The following is a 12373-nucleotide window of genomic DNA, read 5'->3' as shown; positions in this document are numbered from 1 at the left end:
ATACTTTACATATTTACTATAGCTTTTTTTCACAGAATAAAGTGTCTTTTATTTTTATGGATATAGTCATTATGTGTAGTAATTTTTGTGCCCAAGAATATAAAACGACACTATTTCCATTTTTTCTTCGTCTACTTGCCAGGAAGTTTGCAAGAACTTAGTTATTATTATTATTATTATTATTTTATTATTAATTATAATTGCGATGAGTACTATTATTTAACAATTCAAGCCAATTTTTACTTTCTTCTTTCACTCTCATCAAGAAACTTCTTTCTTCTTCACTTTCTTCCATGAGAATATCATTTGCATATCTGATGCTGTTAATATTTCTCCCAGCAAACATGATTCCAGCTTTGATTCATCTAACCTGACATTTTATAAGGTGCTCTGCATGTAAGTTAAAACATATAGGTTACTCAGGTAATATATAAGATGATCTGGTATTATCACTTTTTTTTGAGGACTTGTCACATTTTGTTGTGATCCACACAAAGGCTTTAGTATACTTAATAAAGCAGAAATATTTTTTTAGATGTAAAAATATTGAGATGAACCAAAGCAGTTCCAATAGAGCAGTTATGAACTGAACCAGCTACACCTAGTGAAAGCACTCTGGGAGATGATTATGAACCACTACATAGAATTCCCAATACCTCTATTTTTGTCCACCTGCATTTTTGATTTCCTTCACGGGCTATTTGTATACTATTGCAAAGTCCAATTCTTTTTGTACAGCAAAGTAACTATTTGGACATGTATACATATATTGTATTTAACATATTCTTTGACATATTTAATATACATTGGTCAACCTACCATCTGGGGAAAGGGGGGGAAGGAGGGGAAAATTTGGAACAAAAGGTTTTTGCAATTGCCAATGTTGAAAAATTACCCATGCATATATATTGTAAATAAAAAGATATAACAAAAAAAGGGAAAAAAAAGAAAAATATTATGAGAGGCTTTCAGGAAGTAGGTAGTTTACCACCACTGGTGATCTTACAAGAGGTGAATGAATGAACAATTTTTGAGGATGTGATAAGAAGTTTTATGCTTCAGGTACATTCTAGACTAGGTTACCTCTGATATTTTTTATAACTTTGAGATTCTATTATTCTTATACTCTATACTTCCAGTGCCTAATTATCATCTCTGTGTTGATAACTCCTGTATTAGGAGTTATTAGACTCTCTCTTATGGTCTAATCTTCCATTCCTAACTATCTGATATTTTGAAATTACTGTTCCACAAACATATAAATTAGAAATATCAAAAACTAAACACTATCTCTCCCCCCAAAAACACTGCCTTCTTTTTAACTTTCTTTCTAACTTACTTTCTTCATATTCCAACAAATGTTGGCAATTTGGTCTCTAGTTCCTCTGCCTCCTTGAAAGCCAGCCTCACCTTTTGGTAATCCTCAGTTCACATATTATTAAAAACTAGATTGCAGAATTTTAAGTATAACCTTGCTGGAATGTGAAATGAGGAAATGGTTCTATATTTTGAACATTACTTGCCATTGCTCCTTTGTAGGTTTGGGACATAAATTGATCTTTTTTTCCCCTTAAATCTGTGGCCACTATTTTTCTTTTTAAAAAGTTTCCAAAGAGTTATTGCAATAATCCAGGAAAGAGTTGATATAGGACTAGACTAGAGTATGAGTGCAGAGTAGGGGAAAAATACAAGTTTCATACTTATTCTATATGACATAATTCTTCAAGTTCTGAGGACAACTATATGCTTCCTCTAAATCTTTTCTAATGTAGGTTAACATTTGCATTGCCTTAAATCTATACTCCTATAACAAGGGCTTACTACCTTGTCCTTACTACCCTGATCACCTTCTTCACAGAATATTAAGTAGTGTTGTTAATGGATTCCCTAAAATAAGAAACATCATGCCGAATGGAAGAATTCAAATGCATTTTGAAGAAGGCAATGGAGAATGACCATACCTCCCCTTTTCTAGGTTTTTATTAATCTTCCGATAAATAGAATGAAAAGCTTTCAGGAAGTAGGTAGTCTATCACTTTAATTGAATATACATTTTCTGAGAATGTTATAAGAAGTCTGATTCTTCATATATATCCTAGTCTGGGTTACCTCTGAGATTTTTTTTATAACTTTGAGATTCTCTTATTCTTAGATTTTGTACTTTCAGTACTTAATTATCATCTCACACAGACAACTTACGATAATTAGTCTCTCTTTTATGCTCTAGTCTTTCATCTCTATCTGATAGTTTGAAATTACTGTTCCATAAGCATATTAAACTAGAGACATCAAAAACTAAACTTATTATCTCCCCTCAAAATATTGTCTTATTGGTAACTTCTCTATTTTGTCAAAACTAACAACATTTTCTCTTTCATGCCATATATTCAACAATCTTCTAAATTCTTTATTTCTATTTCCACAGCATCTCTCCCATAGGTACCCTTCTTACCACTCACTTATCAAAATAATTCAGATTCTTATCACTTCTCATAGGTATTACTGCAATAGTCACCAAATTGTTCACCTGTTTCATGTCTCTCTTCTTTGATCCATTCACACAGTTGCCAAAGTGATTTTTCTAAAGCCCAAATTTGACTACATTTCCTTTGTCTCAACTAAACTCTTGCGGTTCTCCATTATATGATAAATTATATACACTTCTTTCATGCATTTAATCAACTTTTTTTATCCTAGGTTTCAGTCATAGTTTTCTCTTTGTTGTTTCTTACACTTTAAACTTCATGTCCTTTCTTTTGCTTTTCATTGGTTGGCCCCCATGCCTGCTATGAATTCCTTTCTCATCTCCAGTTCACTTAAGAACTAGCTTGGATGCCATCTATGCAAGGCCTTTCTTGTTTCCATCAAAAAACTTTGAGGGCCTTCACCTAGTATCTTTTGGGGGGGGTATGTGTCGTGAAATACATAAATACACACATAATATGTACATGCCTGAGGATACACTGTATCTGCATATGTACATGTATATATCTATATCTATATTTATTTATCCATATATCTGTGCAAATATATACCATATGCATGTCTGTGTATAAATGTGTGCACACATGTGTTTGCAACATGCATGTGTGTGATGTACTTGTAAATTTATGCATACATTTAGAAATCTACATACGTAGTATTCCATAAGTCTTAGTATAGTTTTATACATGCATATGTATATGTGTATGTGTGTATAATATGTATATATGCATATATATAAAATACAGACACACAAACACAATGTTTCTTAATTATATCTTATATCTTTGAAGAAAATTAACAAGTCATGTTCATTTTTTTTAAATTTCAGTGTTCAGCATGGTAATTGGCCCATAATTGATACTTAATAAATGATCATTAATTAATTCATGTTGTGTTATATTTTACATAAAATTTTGGATCACAGCTGCTGTGAAAAATTATATTGTGAAGAATAGAGAATTTGAGTTTGATAACATTAAAACCCTGTTCTTACCTCACCACTCTGAGAGGAGACAGTACCCTCTAACCAAGGTAACTATTTCTCTGCCCCCCTCTCCAGAAAGTATTCCCTGTCTCCTTTTATTGACTGTTTCAAACAATTGAACATTTAATTGTACATCATCTTGTATTCCCTCTATTTTAATTTCATCATCCCAACAAAAATTATAAACTTCTCTAGGGCACAGATACAGGCATGCATGGGTTCCTCCCAATAAAGACTAATCCAGTGCTAAGGAAACAGTCATTCTGCCCACTTTTGGCTCAACACAAATGGCATTTTTGTTTAAATGATTTAGATAAATTTTGGCTCATTCATTTGAGGAAGGACTGAAATTCTTGGAAATTTAGTGATTTCATAACATACTATTTTTCAAACCAGTAATGGGAGATTGGAACACACAGCCAAAAAGATTATGTCCCCTCTGGACTCCCATTTACCTTCAGCCCACACAGACCTGCTGTTCCATTACTTGTTTATAGGCTGACTAACATAAGGATTGCTGTATCAGGAAGAGGGATAGAAACTGAGGTGAAGTGGGGAACAAATTGTTTTCAGTACAAACATTAAATCAGTCCACAAGCCTTCTTGCATGCCTCCTTCTTGACTGAATTCCCCAATGTCTTTGATTATGGAATCTCATAACTTCCTTTTTTTTAAAAAAGTGAGGAAAACGTGCTAACCTGTATTTAGAAATAAAGTAATCAAAATCATATATTAATCCTCTTCTATGGGGCAATTAACTCCTGGAGAATCCCCTCAGAAACTAGACTTCCAGGTAGGGGAGAAGGACAACAATTCTAATCCATTATCATAATGACACCCAAAGCAGCTGACATTTAGGGGAAGAAAGGATGAGTCATACAAATGGTCTATTTTCTGAAATGTTTAGGAATGACTTCCTAGGCTAAATAATATAGTAAAGAAAAAAATTGTAAGCATTAGAATGAAAGAACCTGGAATTAAATTTTGCTTCTAACACTAACTCTATGGTTTGGAAAGATTTTTTAAATATATATGTATATAAACTTCTAATTCATCATCTATATAATGGGAGGATTGTATTTATTAGTGGCTTTTGAGGTGCATTCTAGTTTTTGAGCTGTAATTCTAGTGGGTAAGAGATCTTAACTTGAAGTCATGAAGACCTGTGTTCAAATTCTTCCTTAGAAATAACTGTGAGGTCCTTGTAATTATTTAACTTTTCTCAGCCTCAGTTTCCTTATCCGTAAAATGAGGGTAATAAAGGCATCTAATAGTGAATGTAATGGATCAGTGGGTGCATTACTGGAGCAATGAATGTAATGCTAAAACTAGATTCAAGAAGACCTGAATTTATATTTGGCTTCAGACATTTATTAGTTATGTGAATCTAGGCAGGTCATTTCATATCTACTTGCTTCAGTTTCTGTAGATGTAAAATAAGTATAATAGAAGCACCTATCTCACAAGTTTGTTATGAAGATCAAATAAGATAATATTTGTAAAATAATTTACCTAGCACAGTGCCTGACACATATTTGGCACTCTATAAATGCTTATCCCCCTTACCCACATCTACCTGAAGTCCATGATGCCAGAAGATTCTTGTAGACTATTCATAGTCTCTACCAGAGCTTTCTCATGCAGCTGTAAATGTGAATTTCCACAGTTCATTATTTTTTCTCTTCCTTTTTAAAAAAAGTGATACTTTTGCACTACATTGTATTTAACTATGAATTGTGTGTACTGGTATTCTTACAATTTTTGAATACAGGCACTTGTTGACAACTGTATGTTTATCTTATAAAAAGGGAAAATAATATTGTCAACATGACGGTTGTTTTCAAGTTTTGGAAAGAATATAAAGTGAAAGAAATATTAGATTCTCTTCCACACACTTTGACACTTTAAAGGGAAAATAAACAAACTAGGAGCAATGGATAGAAGTTTTATATTAAAGTAGTTTTAGGCTTACCATAAAGAAAAAAGTTAATTTTAACAATCCATTCTATCCAAAGAATGGGATGCATTTGGAAGTAATAGGTTATCTTGTATTATTGATGTCCAAATGGCAGAAGTCAAATGGAATGTGGCACACTACTTTTCAGTAAGAAGGTACCATGTAGTTGTTGTCCCAGAATAGGGGGATAGTTCTTTGGTTCTATAATTTCTTTAACTGCCAATACAACTGTTTGTAAAGGGAAAATAAACAAACTAGGAGCAATGGATAGAAGTTTTATATTAAAGTAGTTTTAGGCTTACCATAAAGAAAAAAGTTAATTTTAACAATCCATTCTATCCAAAGAATGGGATGCATTTGGAAGTAATATGTTATCTTGTATTATTGATGTCCAAATGGTAAAAGTCAAATGGAATGTGGCACACTACTTTTCAGTAAGAAGGTACCATGTAGTTGTTGTCCCAGAATAGGGGGATAGTTCTTTGGTTCTATAATTTCTTTAACTGCCAATACAACTGTTTGTTTTTCTTAGGAAGAACATAGCTTTTCTATTCTGGGGAATTATACTTCATTCACTTCAAGTTTCTTTATTTAGTTTTGTGATGATAAGCACATCATGGTATCATACAAGTAGAGTTAGAAGGCACATCAAGTTTCATATAATTCAGCATTTTTATTTTAAAAGGAAGAAAAATGAGACTCAGAGACATGAAAATATTTTTTTTCCAAAGATGATCAACTCATATTCTAATTTTCACAGATAATCAATTGAGGAGCTTATCTCCAATGCAAGCACATTTGACATGTACATTTTGGGATGGGGTCAATATAGGGATTTGTTTAATTGATTTTTGAATATTTGTTAGAAAATCCTCTATCCTCCAATTTGAGGGACTAGAAGAGATTTAAAAAATATGCTTTTGTTCATTAAAAAGTCTCTACCCAACTTTAAATAACCAATGTCCCCCAAACAACCTCAACTTTTCCACAGGTATTCTAAGAAGAGTGAATGGTTAATTCAAGCTGGTGGATAATTAGTAAGCATTCCATTGTCCACTTTCCATTTTGAACAGAGTGACTACAGGTTGGTCAGGCATGAGTTGGAACCAGTGTTATTGTACAGTATTCTTAAATTACTTAGATCACCCATATATCTGAGAATTTGAGCATTGTTTTGGAGATGAAAAAAGTGAGAGTTTTAATGCCTCATCAAGTTACAAAGCATCAGAATTACATGAGAAACCTAATATTAGCAAAATAGAAATATGAATATTTAATATTTTTACTGAATTGTTTAACTATAGGCTCAAGAGACTATAGATTAAGGTGATTGCATGGTACTCCTGTCAACTAGGTTTTTTTTAAGGATTATTTTCAATAGTTTTTAAAATGTTTTTCAGTATCTTTATTTTTCAGATTATTTTTGATATCTTTATTAAAAGAGCAAATATTTGTTTGACATCAGTAATTGAGGCCTTATGAGGTAGAGAACAGTAACTCCTCAGCACAATACCCTGTAGGGAAGACCTCCTTGGAGAGATTCTGGCAGAACACTGAAGTGAGTCTATTCTGTGAATCCAAGGAACATTGTGACCTGTCTTTCATGAAAATATCCTGAGCCTGTCCTAGTTTGCATACTTTTATTATTTTTTTTAATTTCCATGCAGTGATGATTACCCATATTGAAACACACATGCATATGCCCAGGGACAAAAGGAGAAAGCTGGCCATGAACAACAATAAAGACCATAAATCTATAAATTTATTGTGCAATTTTACCCTAGTTACAACAATGTACCACGGCGACAAGCAAGGCTGCTTTTCACAAACAAATTTATTACTTCTTGTTGTTTCTCTATTGCTTTCAATAAGAAATGCCAAAATAACTATGATTTAAAAATGCTATCAGCTGATTTGAATGCTCAGTAGATTTGGGGCATTATTATAAAACCTAGCTCTAAGTGTTGTATTTAGAAGAAAACACTGTGTGGACTTAAAATCCTCTATTTTTTGTCTACATGTTCAGCAATATATTTACTACAGACCACAGGAAGTCAGTCTTAGACTTCTCATTTGCATATTTATAAGTCTAACATACAGCTGAAAGCGTGTTTTACTTAGTTATCCTACTTTCAATATTTGGGCTTTCTAATGTGTGTTTTATGCAGATCTGCACTTGAACTCACATAATTTCTTTGATACCAAGGTCATAATTCTCTAGCAAGTCAGTATCATAATTTGAAAGCAACTGAGCCATGTCAGTCTGTTAAAAAATGGGCTTGGGATAGAGGGAGAGGCAAGAACTACCAGTTCCCATTGGAAGGTGGAAGTCAAAGCTATACTTGCACAGATTGACCAAGCCAGTGATCTCCAATTATCAGTGTAGTAATCAATCAGCATTTATTAATTGATTACTACATACTAGGCACTTTGATAGCATCTGAGGACATAAAAACACAAATGAAACAAGATTCTTTGGCAAAGAATATGTATGTGATCAGGTAAAATATGTATTCATATAAAAAATATTAAAAATTAATAATTGTTAGTAAATGCAAAATACTTTGGGGTAAGGGAACAAAGTGATGGAACTACAACTTTAGATACTTGAAGGTAGGGATGAGGAAAGACCACATGTGGGAGGCAATCTTCAAGCTTAGTAATTTTAAGGCATGCATTTCAGGTAAGGAAGGTAGCCCCTAAGAAGGCATCTATACACAGTAATTGGAATTATGTGCTACAGACCTGGCAGGTTGCACAATTTGACTCAATCACAGAATGCACTAAAGAGGAAAATATATAATAATATTTCAAAGATAAACTGGAACCAGACTGAAATATTTTAAATGAGAAGCAGAGGTGATTGTATTTTTTTTCTAAAGGTAATAGCAACCTACTAGAGTTTACAAGCTGTTGAAAGACATATTGTAGACTACTTTTTAGGTAATTTTAGAAAATATATTGTAAAAGGTAGTTGTCCCAAATAGAGAGACTTCCTAAGAAGCTGTTTCAATCCAGGTAATTAAGGATAAAGGCAAAAATTGGTGACAAATTTTTAGGGGTTACTCTCTAAAGTTTATTTAAAAACTTAAAAATTATCTCTTACTTCTCTCTGAATCTTCCTTATGTCCTTTATAGCTCCCTCTTTTAACCCTTAACACCCTTCCCTAATTATACTTTTATGCTATTTACTGAGGGTTCTAAGCTATGGCCCTGGGATCTATACTTTGTATTAGATGAGTATCTGATGCTCTTACATAGAATAAGACAGGTATTATATCTTAATAGAATCTGTAAGCTCCTTGAAGTCAAGGACATTATTACTGTTATTATTATTATTATTATTATTATTATCATTATGATTGTCATTCTCGCAGCTTTGATATGCATGATTCATATTAATTGATTTTTTTTTTCATTTTGGTTTATTATTTAGAAATGATAGCACTTTAATTCTCTGGAAAACATAATTGTCTGTTTTTGGAACATTATAAAAATGAATTAAGTAAAGCATGGTTAATATAGTCCTAGATTTCGAATTGGAGGAAGTTCATTCTGTTACTTATTAGTATAATCTAAGGAGATATTCACTTATTCTGGTTTTCACATTCCTCATCTTCAAAATAAAGGTTTTCATTAAAATTATTTAAGTTTTGATATATCTCTAAATTTTATATTTATTTCTTATTTTGTAAAACTTATAAAACTATGTGATTATGATCTGGGATATTTACAAGATACCTACTAGAGCTAGTAACTCCCCCCAATATGTTTGTTTGGTGTGCTTTTTGTTAATTAAATGTTTCAGTAATGTTGATAGAATCAGAGAAATTTGGATAAGATGACAGATTTTTTTTCATACTTCAAAATTACAAAACTTTAGAGTTCTCAGAGGGCTGTCTTGCTCAATATATGCTAAAAAAAAGTAACAACCCAACAAATGAAAAAGAAAACATAATCCTCAACAACATAGCTGATAGCTAGATACCCAACTTTTATCGACAATCCTCCAATGAGTTAGAAAAACATCATTTGAAATAATTGGTTCACCATTTCTCAAAATGTGGTTTGTAAACTCTTGACAATCCCTGGAACCCTTTTTTTTTGGTGTTTGTGGGGGAAGTTTATAAAATTAAAACCATTTTCATAATAATACTAAGGTGTTATTTGCCTATAAAAATATTCCTCCTTATTTTAGCTATATATTTGTATCAGACCAGATTTTTTTCCATATACTTCAGAACATCTCACATTAGATTGACTGCAGAACCAGATATCAGAATCCAAATGTTTTCTATTAAGCCAGACATTAAAACGATTTGTATATATAAAATCATGCCCCTTTCACTAAGCTTCTTTTCATTTGTTTTGAAAAACATAGGCTGTTGGGTTGAGATTTTTTTTGAAACAATGTTATGTTAATATGTGATGGATTTATAATTACTTGACATGTAGACATTTGAATTTACAATATGATTAAAATAAGTAGGTGTCATCCATAAAAATAAAGGTTTGTTTAAGCTCCTTTTAAGAATATGGGAAGATCTCGAGACTAAAAATTTTGAGAGCATCTGCTCTAATTATTAGATTTTCCTGACCTCATGGCTAAACTCTCTTTAAGACTTTACCCCATGATATTCAATTCTGCTCTCCTATGCAAACAAAAATAGTCTAATCCTTCTTCTTTATTACAGCCTTTATGCCACTTGAAGACAGTCACTATCATGGATCTTCCCCAAATATTCTCATTTCCAAGTTAAAGAGAAAACTTATGTTGATCTTCATATGTCATGGAAACAAAACATAAACAATCTGGTTTGCTTTATTCTGGGCACTCTAGATTTTAAAATATACATTCTAGAACTTAGGACCCAAAATTAAGTAGAATTCTATAAATGTAAAATAATACAGACACAACATTAACTCACTATTGCTGGAAGATTTGCTGTTCTTTGTGAGGGCCTAAATCCAAATAGGCAGCTTAGATGGCAAATGTGTGCTGCTCCTGAACTCAGAAAGACTTATCTTATCTTCCTGAGTTTAAATTTGGCCTCAGATACATATTAGTTTCATGAGCCTGGGCAATCATGTACCTCTGTTTGCTTAGTTCCTTGTCAGTAAAATGAGTTAGAAAAGAAAATGAGATACCATTCCAACATCTTTGCCAAGAAAACCCCAGTTGGATCAAGAATCAGATATCACTCAAATCACAGAGCAACAACATCAAATCCAATGACCTTCCTAACTTGCTTTCTGACACACTTGGCCCACATTGCTAATAGCCCACTACAAGCTTACGGTTCCCAGACCACTTTTATGTAACTTGCCACTCAACCATGTTTTTTGTAATAGTTACTTGTATTTTCTTTTTTCTATCTTCTAAGTATATGCCTAAATTTATAGCTATTAAATTTCAGTTTATTAGATTTGGAGCAAACTTCTGCTCTATTAAGGTCTTTTTAGCTTCCAACTTGGTAACCCAGTATTTTAGCTACCCTTGCATTTTCCCCTCACCATCTTTTTATATCCCTCAACATTAATAAACATGACATCTAATCCTTTATCCAAGTTGTTGATAAAAATGTTAAGGAGAATAACTTCTGAAGCATTTCACTGAAAATTTCCTTTCAAGTAGATATTATATCATTAAGGACAACTCATTTGAATATAAATAAAGCACTCTGTACCCATAAAGTTTTATACAAATTTAAACCCAGGGCATTATTATCATTTCCATCATCATAATTTTCAACAGTTTTATTTGCAGAGAAAAACAGGGAGAGGGATTGGAAAAAGAAAGAAAGCAAGAAAAGCCATTGCTGGTTGAATAACTTGGAAGAACTGGGATTTTTCCTTTCCTTCATAGAAAAATTGAATACCAATGAGGCTAAAAGATCCTAATATTAACAACTAGAGACTGTATAATGAGTGAGAAGTAAAAAGAGATTAATGAGCTGAATATAGTACTTATGGTTATAACTATCCTCATCAATATTGTTCTATCCTCTCATTTTGTATTTGAGGAAACTGGGGTCCAAAGAGAAGAAATCATTTGTTGAGTGTCAACAGAGTTAGAAGATAGGGAGTGCCACTGAATGTTAGAAATGAAAATGGGCTTAAGAGATTAATCAGTAATTGGATTTTAGAGCACTCTGCTCATTTTGCAGATAAGGAACCTTAAGCCTGGAAAAATAAAATGACTTGGCCAAGGTCACACAGAAGTACAATGACATATTTTAAATTCAATCACAATTTTTCTACTATGAGCTACACACAAATATATGCTTATGTGCACACATACATATATACTCATGTGCACATGCACGCACACATTAATATATTTTCTGCATTTTGTTTTGCCCTTTGATTCCTAAATCTTTTCCATAGTCTTTCTACCAGGGTATAAGCACTTCCTTCATCAAGGAAATTCAGGAATATAGCAAGATCAATTCAGTGTTGTAGGCTTACTTGATTGTAAGATTCCTACCATCAGTTCAATCAATGACTCAATAAGCAGTTTGTTCTCAACCCAAGAGGGTCTATATTACCCAAACCACAGTCAATTTGGTGAAAAAGGAATAGAGACCTGCTAGGTCTATTCAATTTTGGCCTGATCTATATTCAGTCCGAGAATTCACCTTGGGGATTCTGAAATCATTTGTTTATATCTGGCATGTGCACAGTCAAAGGGAATTATTTATTAGCTTATATCAATAATGCCTTATTACTTTCAGCAATACTGTTTAAGTTATCCAGATTGTTATTTTCTTTTTTATTCATTTCCATGCTATCTTGATTCATATCCACATCACTTCTCTAGCCTAGACATGGACTTTTTTAAGATGAGAAAGCTATGCTGAAAAACACAGTGGTTCAAGGTTCACAAATAATTAGGCAGCTTGTTACAAAGGAAAAGGCAGTGATTTTTGAGTTGGAAAAATCTGGGT

General features: G+C 32.5%; 1 long non-coding RNA gene across 1 annotated transcript in view; it reads right to left on the bottom strand.

The window, feature by feature from the left end:
* The window catches only part of LOC141553269 (uncharacterized), a 231048-nt gene that overhangs the window by 217611 nt on the left and 1064 nt on the right, over positions 1-12373 (bottom strand). The window lies entirely within an intron of this gene.

The sequence above is a fragment of the Sminthopsis crassicaudata genome, chromosome 2, assembly GCF_048593235.1.
Source record: "Sminthopsis crassicaudata isolate SCR6 chromosome 2, ASM4859323v1, whole genome shotgun sequence".
Taxonomy (NCBI): domain Eukaryota; kingdom Metazoa; phylum Chordata; class Mammalia; order Dasyuromorphia; family Dasyuridae; genus Sminthopsis; species Sminthopsis crassicaudata.
Note: the sequence above shows the minus strand (reverse complement) of the source record. Positions and strands in the feature narration are given on the sequence as shown.